Source organism: Oryctolagus cuniculus, chromosome 7 (assembly GCF_964237555.1).
Source record: "Oryctolagus cuniculus chromosome 7, mOryCun1.1, whole genome shotgun sequence".
Classification (NCBI taxonomy): Eukaryota; Metazoa; Chordata; class Mammalia; order Lagomorpha; family Leporidae; genus Oryctolagus; species Oryctolagus cuniculus.
In genome coordinates this window covers 16,474,062-16,488,138 of record NC_091438.1, presented here as the reverse complement: position 1 = coordinate 16,488,138, position 14,077 = coordinate 16,474,062, and the positions used below count along the sequence as shown (strand labels likewise).

The 14,077-nt window shown below is 37.0% G+C and overlaps 2 pseudogenes; both read left to right on the top strand.

The window, feature by feature from the left end:
* The first annotated feature begins 4,418 nt into the window (after positions 1 to 4,418).
* On the top strand, positions 4,419 to 11,350 carry LOC100339614 (zinc finger RNA-binding protein pseudogene; annotated as a pseudogene).
* Positions 11,351 to 11,744: 394 nt separating this feature from the next.
* On the top strand, positions 11,745 to 13,535 carry LOC138850485 (zinc finger RNA-binding protein pseudogene; annotated as a pseudogene).
* Positions 13,536 to 14,077: the final 542 nt, after the last annotated feature.

The following is a 14,077-nucleotide window of genomic DNA, read 5'->3' as shown; positions in this document are numbered from 1 at the left end:
CTTTAAAGATGAAAAATTGTGAAAGAATGTTTTCAAGACATTTGTCATCAAGCAGCAAAGAAAAATGGTCCCCGAGAGACAGTAAATAAAGTAGCTTAAGAATACACCCACAATTGTGACTTTGTGACGATTCTCGGGCTTCCAGATGACAGAGCTAAACTGAGGTGACAGGAGGGAACTTTTCTGGAAGATAATGGCAACTCATGTCTACAGGGCAGTGCATTGGAGAATCGAGCCACACAAAGGAAAAACTCCAGAGATTGGCAGAAGCACTTGGGTACTAATAGTACTGATCAGTACCCATGACCATGAAAAATCTTTGAATATAGAATTGGATTGAAGGGTACCTCACTTAGAATGGGCTACTAGTAGTGTCAGCTTCCACTAGCAAGAAGGAAAGAGCTTTAAGTCCACAGAGCACAAGGCCACCCCCAGAAAGGTCTTGCCTCCGTGATATTGTGTAGTTACACCCAGACAAAAATCAAATCATCTTCCTGTCTGAAAGGCTCGACATACGAGCTCTAAAAGTGTTAAACTGTTTTTTATATAACTTAACTGTACTCCGGAAGAAAGTTCCTGTTTTAGATTTTATAGGAATAAAAAAAAAATCAGTATTCAACAAGGTAAATTTCATCACATATGGAATTCACTAAAAAAAAAATTCTAAGCATGCAAAGAAGAAAACTATGAGATTTAATGAGGAGAAAATCAGTCAACACTGCCACAGATGCTATAACTAGCCGAGGGTATATTAAAGCAGTTATTATAACTCTATTCCATCTGTTATCTACTTGGAAGAAACGTTGACTAAGTTAAATAGAGATGTGGAAGGTATCAGAGACAGCATTCGTCTGTCTCCCACATTGAATTCTTAGAGGTAAAACTGCACTGCCTGTAATGAAAAATACACTGGGTTGAATTAAAAGAATAACAACAGAATAGATATCACAGAAGGTAAGATTAAAAACTTGAAGATTTAGCAGCAGAGTCCTAAATGAAACATAAAATGGCAATAAACACAATCTCAGTGACTTACAAGGTGATCTCGTGCATCCTAATGTATCTAATTGAGTTTCTGATGAAAGGTGGGGAACAGATCAAATCCACTGCTTAAATATTTAAATTCAGTTAAAATTACAAACACACAGATCCGAGAATCACTGTGGTTCTTTTCTTCTTGCGATTTTTTCTTGTTCTTTATTTTTATATATTTTATTTGGTAAACAGACTTTATGCATTTCATATACACAAATTTAGAAACAGTGATTCTTCCCCCTTACCCTTCCTCCCGCCCATAGTCCAACCCTTCTTCCTCCTCCATCTCCTATTTCTACTCACAATTTTTACAAAGGTCTATTTTCAGCTTACTTTATACTCATAAGAGTAACCCTACAGTAAGTAAAAATTAGGCAAATAGTGTGAGGGGAAAAAAAAAAAAAAACACTGTGACTCAACAGCAGAGACAAGGGCTATGCTTAGTTAATTTTATGATTATAAAATAAATGGAAAGTGTGTCATTGTAAAAATTAAAAAGAAAGAATGAGAAAGGAAGGAGGAGAAAGGGCAGGAGCATGAGTGGGAGGGAATGTAAGGTGAGTAGTATCACTATGCTCCTAAATCTGTATATGTGAAATACATGAAATTTGTCCACCTTAAAAAACTTAAATTTTTTTTTAAAAAAGATTCAAGACTCTCCCCCTAAGATAAAAAAATAAGGCAAAAATGTCTACTATAGCATTTATTTTTAACCTTATTCAAGAGGTTCTGTCCTTTGTAACTAGGGAAAATAAGTGAAAGCTTATCTATATTTGAAATGGAGAAATAAAATAGCCTTTACTAGCAGACCCTATAATTGTCTTGAAAATAGGATGTAGTCTTTACAAAGCAACTGGAACAAATAAGCAAATTTAGAAAGTTTGCAGGACACAAGATCACTATACAAAAACAATTTAAAAAATCAGAAATTGAACTAAAAATAAGCACAACCATTTGCAGTAACATTAGAAAAAAGCATTTAGGTATAAATCTTATTAAAGAAATACCAAAACTGTACTCTGATAACTATAGATATTTCTGAGGAAAAATAATAAAAACTTAAATCAGTGGAGAGATATACTGAATTCATGGGTAGGAATTTTCAATGTTATTGAAATGTCAATTCCCCCTACATTGATCTATAGATTCAAAGCATTCCTAAAAATTCCAGAAAGCTTTATAAAAATGAAAGTTAATGGTATGGATTCTAAAATTTATGTGCAAATGCAGAGGACCTGAAACAGTTAAACTCTGAAAGAACAAAGTTAAAAGACTAACAGTATCTGAATTCAAAAGTTTTATAAAAGCACAGCAAAATGACAGACAACTAGATCAGTGAAACAAATAGGGAATCTAGAAACAGACCTCATACATGCAGACAAATGATTTTCAACAAAGATGTAAAAGTAACTCAATGGAAAATGCTTGAACAATTTAATATTCATGATCAATAATAACAAGATTTTTAAAATCAATATCCCACATCTATAAAAGTCAACTAGTGCCTTGGAGTTAGGTAAAGATTTCTTAGACACAACCAAAAGCATGATATATAAATTAGAAAGTTGAAAAACTGAATTTTATTAAAATTAAAATAATGATTATAAATGACAAGCTGGATTTTATTAAAATTAGTTATTTAAAATGTTTTATTAAAATAATTATTTAAATTATACTGTCAAGAAAATTAGAAATAAGTAAACAAAAACAAGCCATAGACTGGGAAAAATATTTGAAAAACATATAACTGATGAAGCCTTTATATCCAGAATATAGAAAGAACTGACTTCACAGGAAAACAAGTCAGTTAAAAAGGTGAGCAAATTATTTGAACAAACAATTCACCAAAAAACATGCAGATGACAAATAAGCCTGTGAAGATTCTCAATATCATCTGTCATTAGGTAAATGGAAACTGAAACACTGTAAGACTTTATTATTCATCTAAAATTAAAAGCCTGGCCACTCCAGTAACAATGAGTATGTGCAGCAACTCAACTAACATTCTCATACATAGTTAGTGGGAAAATAAAATGGTAAAACTACTATAGAAACCTGCTTGGCAGCTTCAAAAAAGTTAAATATTTACCTATTATAGAACCCAGCTATGACCTCCTAGAACTCGAGAAATGAAAAGATGTCCATACAAAAATTTTACATGCATTTCCATAAGGGTTATATCATGTACAAAACTGGAAACAAAACCCAAAATATCCATCAAAAGATGAATGGATAAGCAAATTATCATATTCGTGAAGTGGATACTACTTGGAAATTAAGTGGCATTGAATATATTGTTCTGTGACCTAAGTTTGCTTAGTAGTTCTGGCAGCTTTTTATAAACTGCATCCGATTTTCTCACAGACAGTTATGGAGCTTGAAAGTAAGGAGAGTTAATTAAATTCTGTACTTGTAATCTGGATGGTTTTATTACTTTTTTTCTGCCTGATATTCAAAATAATTATGCTAATTTCACTAGACAAATATAGCCATATACTGTAGACTTTGTTTTTTATAAAATTCTAGAGTGCAAATGCATCCAAAGTAAAAGAACACAAATCAGTCATTTTCTGGAGAATAAGGGATGGCAGAAACAGGAGGCATTGGGAAGTAAGGATTAACAATGAATATGAGACTGCTGGCTACAGAGATTCAATTTATATAAGGACATACATAGGCTGAAAGTGAAAGGATTAGAAAGAAGATATCTCATGCAAATGGGAACCAAAAGGGAACAGAGGTGACCATATTTATATTTGAAAAAAAATTAATTTAAAAATGGTCACAAGAGACAAAGAAATAAACAATGTAAGCAGAAAAGGGCCATTTCATTAGGGATTGTAAATACATATTCAGAGAGAAGAGCAAAGGACACAAATAAAAGGAATAAAAGGAAAACATTTGCTGACTGAAGGAAGAAATAAAGTAACGGAGTAATAGTATAACTTTGTCCTTTATTTTCAAAAATGAATAGATCAACTGGAGAGAAGGTCAATAAAAAATAGAATGAAAGATATCAAGTATTGATGAGGATTGAGACAAAAGTCCTTGTAGACTGTTGGTGAAAATGTAAATTAGCACAGCTATTATGGAAAACTGGATGAAGCTTTCTCAAAATACTAAAATTAGAGTTACACTGTGATCCACAATCTAACTTCCAGATATTAACCCAAAAGATACGAAATCATTATGTCAAAGAGTATCTGTGCTCCCATGTTCATCACAGTATTATTTGCTACAGCCAAGTTATGGAATCAACCTAAGTGGTTGTGTAACATACGAGTGGCTAAAGAAAATGTGGCTTCAAAAAATAATAGAATACTATCCAATCTCTCTCTCTCTCTCTCTCTCTCACACACACACACACACACACACACACAACCATGACAAAATGCCATCATTTGCAGAAAATGACTGAAAAGCGAAGTATGCCAGGCACAGGGAGACAAATACTGCATGTCTTTGTAACATACAGAATCTAAAAAATCAAACTCATACAAGCGAAGAGCAGAATAGTAGAGAATTACGGGATTCTGGGTAGGGATTAGGGGAATAGGAAGATGATGGTCACAGGTTACAAAGCTTCAATTAGACAGCGGAACTGTTGTCAAACAGGTATAGAATTGTAATTTTGCAAGATAAGAAAGTCCTAGAGACCTATTGCACAAGGTGCATGTAGCTGCTTCTGCATTACACATTTAAATCATTAATTTGGTAAATTTTATATCATGTCTTTTACCACAATAGAAAAAAAAGGGACACAAGGAAAATTTTAGGGTTATGTGCATAATTTTTCTTGTAGATGTTATCATATATCAAATCCTATGTTTTTAAATATGTGCATTGATTTGTATCTAACTAAAGGTATTTAAAAATAAGCTGTGCTGGTGCCACGGCTCACTAGGCTAATCCTCCGCCTTGCAGCGCCGGCACACTAGGTTCTAGTCCCAGTCGGGGCACCAGATTCTGTCCCGGTTGCCCCTCTTCCAGGCCAGCTCTCTGCTATGGCCCGGGAGTGCAGTGGAGGATGGCCCAAGTGCTTGGGCCCTGCACCCCACGGGAGACCAGGATAAGTACCTGGCTCCTGCCATCGGAACAGCGTGGTGCACCGGCTGCAGCGCGCCAGCTGCAGTGGCCATTGGAGGGTGAACCAACAGCAAAAGGAAGACCTTTCTATCTCTCTCTCTCACTGTCCACTCTGCCTGTCAAAAAAAAAAAAAAAAAGAAAGAAAGAAAAAAAAAAGAAAAGAAAGAAAGAAAGAAAAAATAAAAATAAGCTGTAACAAAATAAAAATAAACAGTATACTCTCATTTTTGTTCAGGTTTCATTTGTTATTTCCCATAGAACTACTTGATTTATGTTCTTGGTCACCTTAAGGGGTTCTTAGCATTTCAGGTTGTTAGTATTTCTAACATGGAGTTGAATATATCTATAACGTGTCTATTAAATTCTACAAATTCTTGCAGTTTTAGCAAAAGTATACTTTCTAAATAAATCAGAATAAGGTGAATGGGTTCAGTTATATGAGATCTGATAGCATGTTAACACACACACACACACACACATACTAACACACACACACACAAACACACATGATCTCACAATCTTCATTCCCTCATCCTCATTCCTTCGTAATTTCTAAGAACAGATTCACAAAGTGGTGTCTGGCAGTAGCTGCTTATGCAATGGGGCTGTGGTGCTAAGACAGAGGTTTCTGGAGGCACCTTAGATCCAACCAAGAGCTAAACAAATGATAATTGCAGAAGTCCTGCACTGCTATTCAATGTTGCAATTTTTACAATGAAAACGTAGGATAATTTCCCTGTGCTAGTCAAGGTCATTCAGAACATAACTTAGGACTTCACATATCAGGCTGGGCATGTTCTGTTAAGGGAAACTTCCCAGGGAGAAAACATAGTGCCAACACCTATTAAATAAAGAGCCATATTGTCACTGAAGTCTTGGGGACAGGTATTTGGTATAACTATGATCTCTGCTTCCTATGTGGCAGAGAAGGTGTTCTTTGTATCAACTCACTGTCATTTCAGTCTATCAGGGTTACTTTCTATCGTGAACACAAAATCTCTGTTAGACTCTTTTTGACCAGTATTCCTAGAATTTGTCAGGAGAATCAAGAATATTTCAAAATATACTGATGTTAATCAACACTAATGTGAGCTATGCTTTCATCTTGAGGTGTCAACTGCCTACAGCATTACATATGGACCTTGGAGATAGTTCAGTGTGTCTGTGTTCACCAGCCTGGAGAGATGAGACACACTGGAGGTATTTGGATAAAGATAAACATTGAGTAAATTGGAATAATCTTTGCAACCTCCAGATGTTTCTAATAGCTGCCTTTGTTTTTAAACTCAAACATCTGGCTGATTACATTTCTCTGTGGCTTTGGTAGATACAACCATAGGCATGACCAATGTAAAATAATGACTAATATAATCATATTTTAACTTTGTAACATTAACAAAGTTTAGAATGCATATGATTTACTTTTATATATTTAAATAAAATTATAACATAAAAATGAGATGGAATTATAGGTGATTTGTGTGAGTATTTAATTTATTTAGTTAAGAATTCTAAAAAATACTTTGAAAAACACATCCTCACTTAAATAAAATAAGTGGAACAGAAACAATTGAAAATGCAATAGTAGAAAGGAATAAGAGAAAAATGAGAATACAGAAAAAATGGCAAAAAGCTTCAATGTACATTATTTTTCAGGAAATCATTCCAATTGCATGTAATATGAACACTAGTGTTTCTTTGAGGCTGAACATGTATGAAATTTGACATTTAGTTAGTATGTAGTTTGTTGCAAGCATTCTGGTGTATCATATGCATAGACTATTCCCCAAGGAGGCATTTGCAGCTTGTAGCTTTGGAAGGGTTAAAGTCTAACTAGCTTTCTGATAGTTTAATGCACACGATAAACAAGGAGAAGGGCTCAGAAGTAGGGTCTACTTTTAAGTATGATGAAACTTCATTTTGAAGTCATTTCAAAATTACAAAAACGTTCAAAATAATACCAGAGTTCTCAAATGCCCATTATCTGATTTCCTATTTTTAACACCTCGTATAACTACAGTACAATGATCAAAATAAAAAAATAATAAAATGTCTATCTAGTCTATAGACCGTATTCATGCTTTGTAAAACAATGCTTTTTCCCTAGGTCAGGAAGCATATAATGCACTATATTTTCTTTCATATCTTCTTTAACCTGGAGCAGACATCCAACTTTCCTTGGTCTTTATGATAGCAGCAGTTTTGAAGAGTGTTGGCCAGTAATTTGCACATAATGGTTCTCAATTTGGACCTGTAGGCACTTCTCTATTTAAGGCCAAATTGCTTTCCGTTAAAGTAATACCTATGGATACTTTTTTTTTTTACCAACAATATTTGAAAATGCTCATTTTGTTATATTTTCAACAGCTGTTATTAACATTTGTGAAAAATCTTGTGAGATCAAAAAAAGAGCATGTACTTCTGTTTTAGTACATTTTACTACTGTTTTTATATCATTTAGTTTATTAAATTTACATGTTCATATTTCTTTGTGAAACATTTTTTTCCTAGATGCTATGGCAACCTATGGCAGAGCATTAGTTCTATTTTTTTCTGGACACTTGACCTCTTATTCATAGAATGCATCCTCCACTCTCCCTTGCCATTGGTATGGCTATGAGGCCCAATTTTCAACAATTGAACAGTGTGGAAGAGATGTATTCAATATTCTCTTGTATACAGGTGATGCTGTCCTCTGGTTCCCCAGTGAAGTGGCGACCTGGCTTACCTGTGGTTATGGACAATGCTCCCAGGAAACTGAATGATGGACAGAAGAAGCTTCAGTGATCAAGGGCTCAGAGCTCACTGGTCAGTCTCTTTGTTCTCACATGAAAACGAAACAAAATTTTATCTTATTGAAACCATTTTATTTTGTCATTTTCATGACAACAGCTTAATCGCTATCCCCATTTTTATTATATGGCCTCATATTTTTCTCTGTGATCTTTATCATCTGTTTTTTAAACTATTAGCTCTATTTTATGTTACAGATATTTTGTACAATTTGTCACTTGCTCTTTAACATGGTTTCAGAGATTTGAATATATAAAACATAAAATTGTTGAGTGTAAAAATTAATATTTCATTTATACTTTATTTTATTTTATATTTATCCAGAGATCATTCTATTCTGGCTTTTGAGCAAATATTTTTTCTATTAATGTGACCAGAAAGTTACACTCAGCTATCCAAACACACACAAGTTTATATATTAAAAGAATTATAAGACAACACATCTGCTAATATTCGATAGTGTAAAAGAGCACTTCACAGTGCACAGAAAATGGTATTAAAGTATATTTACTTTGATCCAAAAACTTTTTAAATTCATGCTGGCCATCAGGACTGAGCATTTCTGCAGCTGTAAGCCCAGTGACAAGGCTGCCTTCCTGGCAGAGAAGCTGGAAAAGTGGCCCCTGATTGCTCTGTTCTAGTAAGCATCCTTCCCTGCTTCTGGAAAACAAGCAACAACTAACTTAATCGACGCTGACACAGTTTCCTCACAGAAACTACACGCCCCTGTCTTAAGCTTCTGTTTCTGTCCCTCAGTAGTTTCCTGGAGACCTCCTCTATTTCTAATTGGAGTGCTGCTCCTTTTGAATTTGCCACCACATTCTAGATGACAATAGAGGAGGGAAGTATTTCTTTTCTTTATCACTTTCTGTCTCTCATTTCTTTTTCTCTCTCTTTTTCTTCTTCTTTTTTGGCTATTTCTGTTCTTTAATTAGTTGGAGCAGTACTGTATTTTACCATAAGACCTTTACCAAGTCCATTCATACTGGGTACTTACTTATTGCATTTTTCTATCCCAGAGTCGCATGAACAAAATTATGTGGAGTACATGCTGGGAAATGGCCAAAGTATCTAGAGAGAAATGGCAATATATTTCATGTTCTTACATATCTGCTGAAAAAGAAACTCTTTGATATAAATGAAAAAATTTAATTAGTTGGCTTCCCAAAACTTCTTTTCTGAGCATTTCATAAACTGTCAAAGAAAACCACTGTGTCCTTTTGGTATCCCCAGAGGGATGTCTTTCTTTAAATATATTTTAACAGAATATTTTGCAAATATGAATAATCCTCTTAAGAAAATGGTGAAATGCCCTGTCATCATGAACCCATATATACAGTGAACCCTCAATTCATTGAATTATTAGGATAGAAATTATTTCTACATAACCCAATATATTCAATTGGTTTTGCTCAAATACCAAGAATAGTATTAAAAATGAACAATGTGAAATCACATATTCTACCATATATTATGCCTAATTAAAAATCATAATAACTAAGAGAAATTACTGGAGTGTTAGGAATAGAGATCAAACATAGACTATATGACCAGAAGCCAGAATCCATAAACTGAAGTAAGAAATATATAAAAATTAGATTCGGTGCATAAATATGATATAAATCAATGACTCTTAGATCCTCACCACACTGTTGGAATAATTTGCCATTTATATGACAAGAAGTAAAACTAACTGCACACAGTTCTAGGTATACCAAAGATTGAAACATCAAAGGTAAATCTTCAAATTAACAGGAAAATATTTGCACAAATGTTATTACTCTAGTATATACAAATGACTAAAAGACAAAGCATAAGACTTTAACTGAATATTTGTGTGAAAATTAAATTGTGCAAAACAAAATACATGTAAAAGACAAGACATAGACTAACATAAGATAATTTCAATTATTTAATTTTGGAATCTAAAAATCTTAAGAAATCACAGGGAAGAATAAACAATCTATCAGAAAAAGGGGAACAAATAATTCATAGAGTAAGAAACCTAAAAGACTAACACACATTCAACAAAAATCAGTCATAGTTGTCAACAATGAAGTGCAAATTAAAACAAAAATTAAATAGCATTACCTATATACCACTCTGCACGGCAAAATATGAAATTCTTTTTGGAAATGTTACAATACTAACGTTACATGTATGTAAAATTATCTACTTTCTAGGGTGATCAGTTTTAACAGTTTACCAGGCTGGAACAGTGGTAAATTCCAGCCAAACCAATAGCAGTCGGTCCCTTTAGTCAGGGTATACACTGAAAGTAATGTCACCATATTGGTATTACACAAAGCATATTACTCACAGGAGGGAGGCCGCGGGTGAGAGCTCGGAGTGCAGCAGCAGCAGCCCAGGCCCAGGGTTCCCACACGCCCTGTAGTGCTTCCTCCTCTGTGCTGGCCTGCTGGGGAAGACGCCAAAATGGCGACGGCAACTACTTTGGATTCACCCACAGCGGGGCGGCGGCGGGGGTTGCAGCCCAGTGTAGCCAACAGTCAGCTTCGGGTGTGGCCTGTTCTCATCCAACTGCAGTTCTAGCTGCACTGTCCATCAGGCTCCAGTAGCTGCTCACACGGTTACTGCTGCCTATGCACAGTTGCAGTTGCCAGGCCTGCTCCAGTAGCTGTGGCCGCTGCAGCAACAGCTGCCGCCTATGGAGGCTACCCCGCTGCACACACAGCAACCGACTGTGGTTATACCCAGAGGCAATGAGAGGCACCAGCACCACCTCCCCCAGCTCCTACACAAAATTCCCAGGACTCCTACTCCTAGGTAAGACCCACAGCTCCTGCTGCAGCTTACGACAGTCAGCAGTACTACCAACAACCACCAGCAACTGCCGCTGCCCTCGCTGCTGCTGCCCGGCCTCAGCCTGCTGTTGCTGAAACCTACCATCAGACGGCTCCCAAAGCAGGTTATAGCCAAGGTGCAACTCCGTATACTGAAGCCCAGCAAACTCGACAGTGACAGCCATAAAACCAGCCACACCGAGTCCGGCTACCACTACTTTCTCCACTTGTCCTGTGTCCTCCACGTACAGCCAGTAGCAGCTGCAGCCACCGTGGTGCGGCCCTACACTCAGAGTGCTACTTACAGCAGCAGGGCAGTTACTCACTCTGCACATCTCACTCAGGTTATGAAGCAGCAGTGTGCTCAGCCGCATCTTCCTGCTGCCCACAGCAGCAGCAGCAACAGAAGCTGCAGCAGCTGCCTGGACAGGGACCACTTTACTAAAAAAGCACCATTCCAAAATGAACAGCTGAAACCAAACAGCCCCGAAACCACCCCAGATTCACTGCTGTGATGTGTGTACGATCAGCTGTGCTGGACCACAGACTTACAAAGACCATTTAGAAGGACAGAAACATAAAAAAAGAAGCCGCATTGAAAGCCTCACAAAATACCAGCAGCAGCGATAACTCTGCTCGTGGGACTCAACCAGCTGCGTTGTGAGCTCTGCGATGTGTCCTGTACAGGAGCAGATGCATATGCTGCCCACATCTGTGGTGCTAAGCATCAGAAAGTGGTTAAATTACATACAAAACTGGGTAAACCAATTCCATCAACAGAGCCAAACGCTGTTAGCCAAGCTACTTCTTCAACAGCTGTATCTGCTTCAAAACCGACTGCCTCTCCTTCAAGTACTGCAGCAAACAATTGCCCTGTGAATGCTTCATCGATGGCAACTTCTTCAGTGAAAGGTCTTACTACTACAGGAAACACATCTCTTAACAGCACATCCAGCACTAAAGTATCAGCAGTGCCTACAAATACGAGGCTGCCAAGAAAACATGTACACCCAAAATAAACTTTGTTGGTGGTAATAAACTGCAGTCAACAGGAAACAAAGCAGAAGACTTAAAAGGAACGGAATGTGTTAAAAATGTTCCTGTCACTTCTTCTGAGCACATTCCAGAAGTAAAGTCAGACACGGTGTCAGAGCCGGTCACACCTGCATATCTTGCAGCTTTACAGAGTGACGTCCAGCCAGTGGGCCACGATCATGTGGAGGAGGTACAAAATGATGAAGGAAAAGTAATTAGGTTCCATTGTAAATGATGCGAGTGCAATTTTAACGACCCCAATACTAAGGAGATGCCTTTAAAAGGACAAAGACACAGACTTCAAAATAAAAAAAAAATAAATCCAGATTTGCAAGTAGAAGTCCAGTATTCGAGAACATTCAAAAAGAGAAAATGAGAAAGCAAATGCAGAAGGAGGAGTATTGGCAAAGACGAGAAGAGGAGGAGCACTGGAGGATGGAAATGAGACGTAATGAAGAGGACGTGCCCTGGAGAAGAATGGAGGAAGACAACACCATTGGGAGGATCACCACTGGATGCCTGATGGAGGCTATCCACATGGTCCTCCAGGCCCCTTAGGCCTCTGGGAGTGCAACCAGGCATGCCACCTCAACCACAGGGGCCTGCACCTTTGCATCGTCCTGACTCATCTGATGACCATTATGTGATGACAAAGCATGCAACCATTTATGCAACTGAAGAGGAGTTACAGGCAGTTCAAAACATTGTTTTTATCACTGAACGTGCTTTAGAACTTGTTTCAGACAGTTTGTCTGAACATGAAAAGAGCAAGAACAAGGAGGGAGATGATAAGAAAGAGGGAGGGAAAGACAGAGCTTTGAAAGGAGTTTTGCAAGTGGGAGTATTGGCAAAAGGATTACTTCTCCAAGGAGATAGAAATGTCAGCCTTGTTTTGCTTTGCTCAGAAAATCCTTCAAAGACATTATTAAGCCGAATTGCAGGAAACCTCCCCAAACAGCTTGCTGTTATAAGTCCTGAGAAGTACGATATAAAATGGGCTGTATCTGAAGTGGCAATAATTTTGAATTCCTGTGTGGAACCCAAAATGCAAGTCACTATCACCTTGACATCTCCAATTATTCAAGAAGAGAACATGAGGGAAGGAAATGTAACCTCGGGTATGGTGAAAGATCCACCGGATGTCTTGGACAGGAAAAAATGCCTTGACGCTCTGGCTGCTCTACGCCAAGCTAAGTGGTTCCAGGCTAGAGCTAATGGTCTGCAGTCCTGTGTGATAATCATACGTATTCTCCGAGACCTCTGTCAATGAGTTCCAGCTTGGTCTGATTTTCCAAGCTGGGCTATGGAGTTATTAGTAGAGAAGGCAATCAGTAGTGCTTCTAGTCCCCAGAGCCCTGGAGATGCACTGAGAAGAGTTTTTGAGTGTATTTCTTCCGGGATTATTCTTAAAGGTACCCCTGGACTTCTGGATCCTTGTGAAAAGGATCCATTTGACACCTTGGCAACAGTGACTGACCAGCAGCGTGAAGACATTACATCCAGTGCACAGTTTGCTTTGGGACTCCTTGCATTCCGCCAAATACACAAAGTGTTAGGCATGGATCCATTACCAGAAATGAGCCAACGTTTTAACATCCACAACAACAGAAAGCAAAGAAGGGGTAGTGATGGAGTTGATGGATTTGAAGCTGAGGGGAGAAAAGATAAAAAAGATTATGATAACTTTTAAAAAGTTTCTGTAATTCTTCATCGTTAAATAGAGGTGCCAATTTGTTGGCTGTTTTTCATTCATAATAATGTCTACTTTGAAAAATTCATCAAGAAATTAAAGAATTTCATGGGAGAACCAAGTTTTTCTGTGACATTAAAAACTTAATGTACAGTGTTAGGTATTATATGAATGGAAAGACACCAATAAATATTGTACTCCAACTAGGGTAAACAGTGGTTCAGGTTGTTTTCCCATTATTTTGGTTTTATTTACTGGTTGCCCTAGGTCTCCCTATTTTTGTGTCTTTTATTAACTAGTGCATTGTCTTACTCAATCTTTACTGTATTTAATGCAGGATTTGTGCTTCAGTTGCTCTGTGTATTTTGATATTTTTATTTAGAAGTTTTGTTTGCTTTTTGACACTAGGTGTGTTATTTTGTGTTATAGAAGATATCCTGTTACCCCTTCTTTACATTTTACAGCAGTACGTTTTTTTGTAACGTGAGACTGCAGAATTTTTTTCCTTTTGTTATTCTATATGTGAAGGACTACAACACATAAAGTTATTCTTCCATTTGAGTGCTTAGAACTGAATGGTTCTGCAGACCTTGTGGCATTTGTCTCTCTAGTGTGATATATAAAGGTGTAATT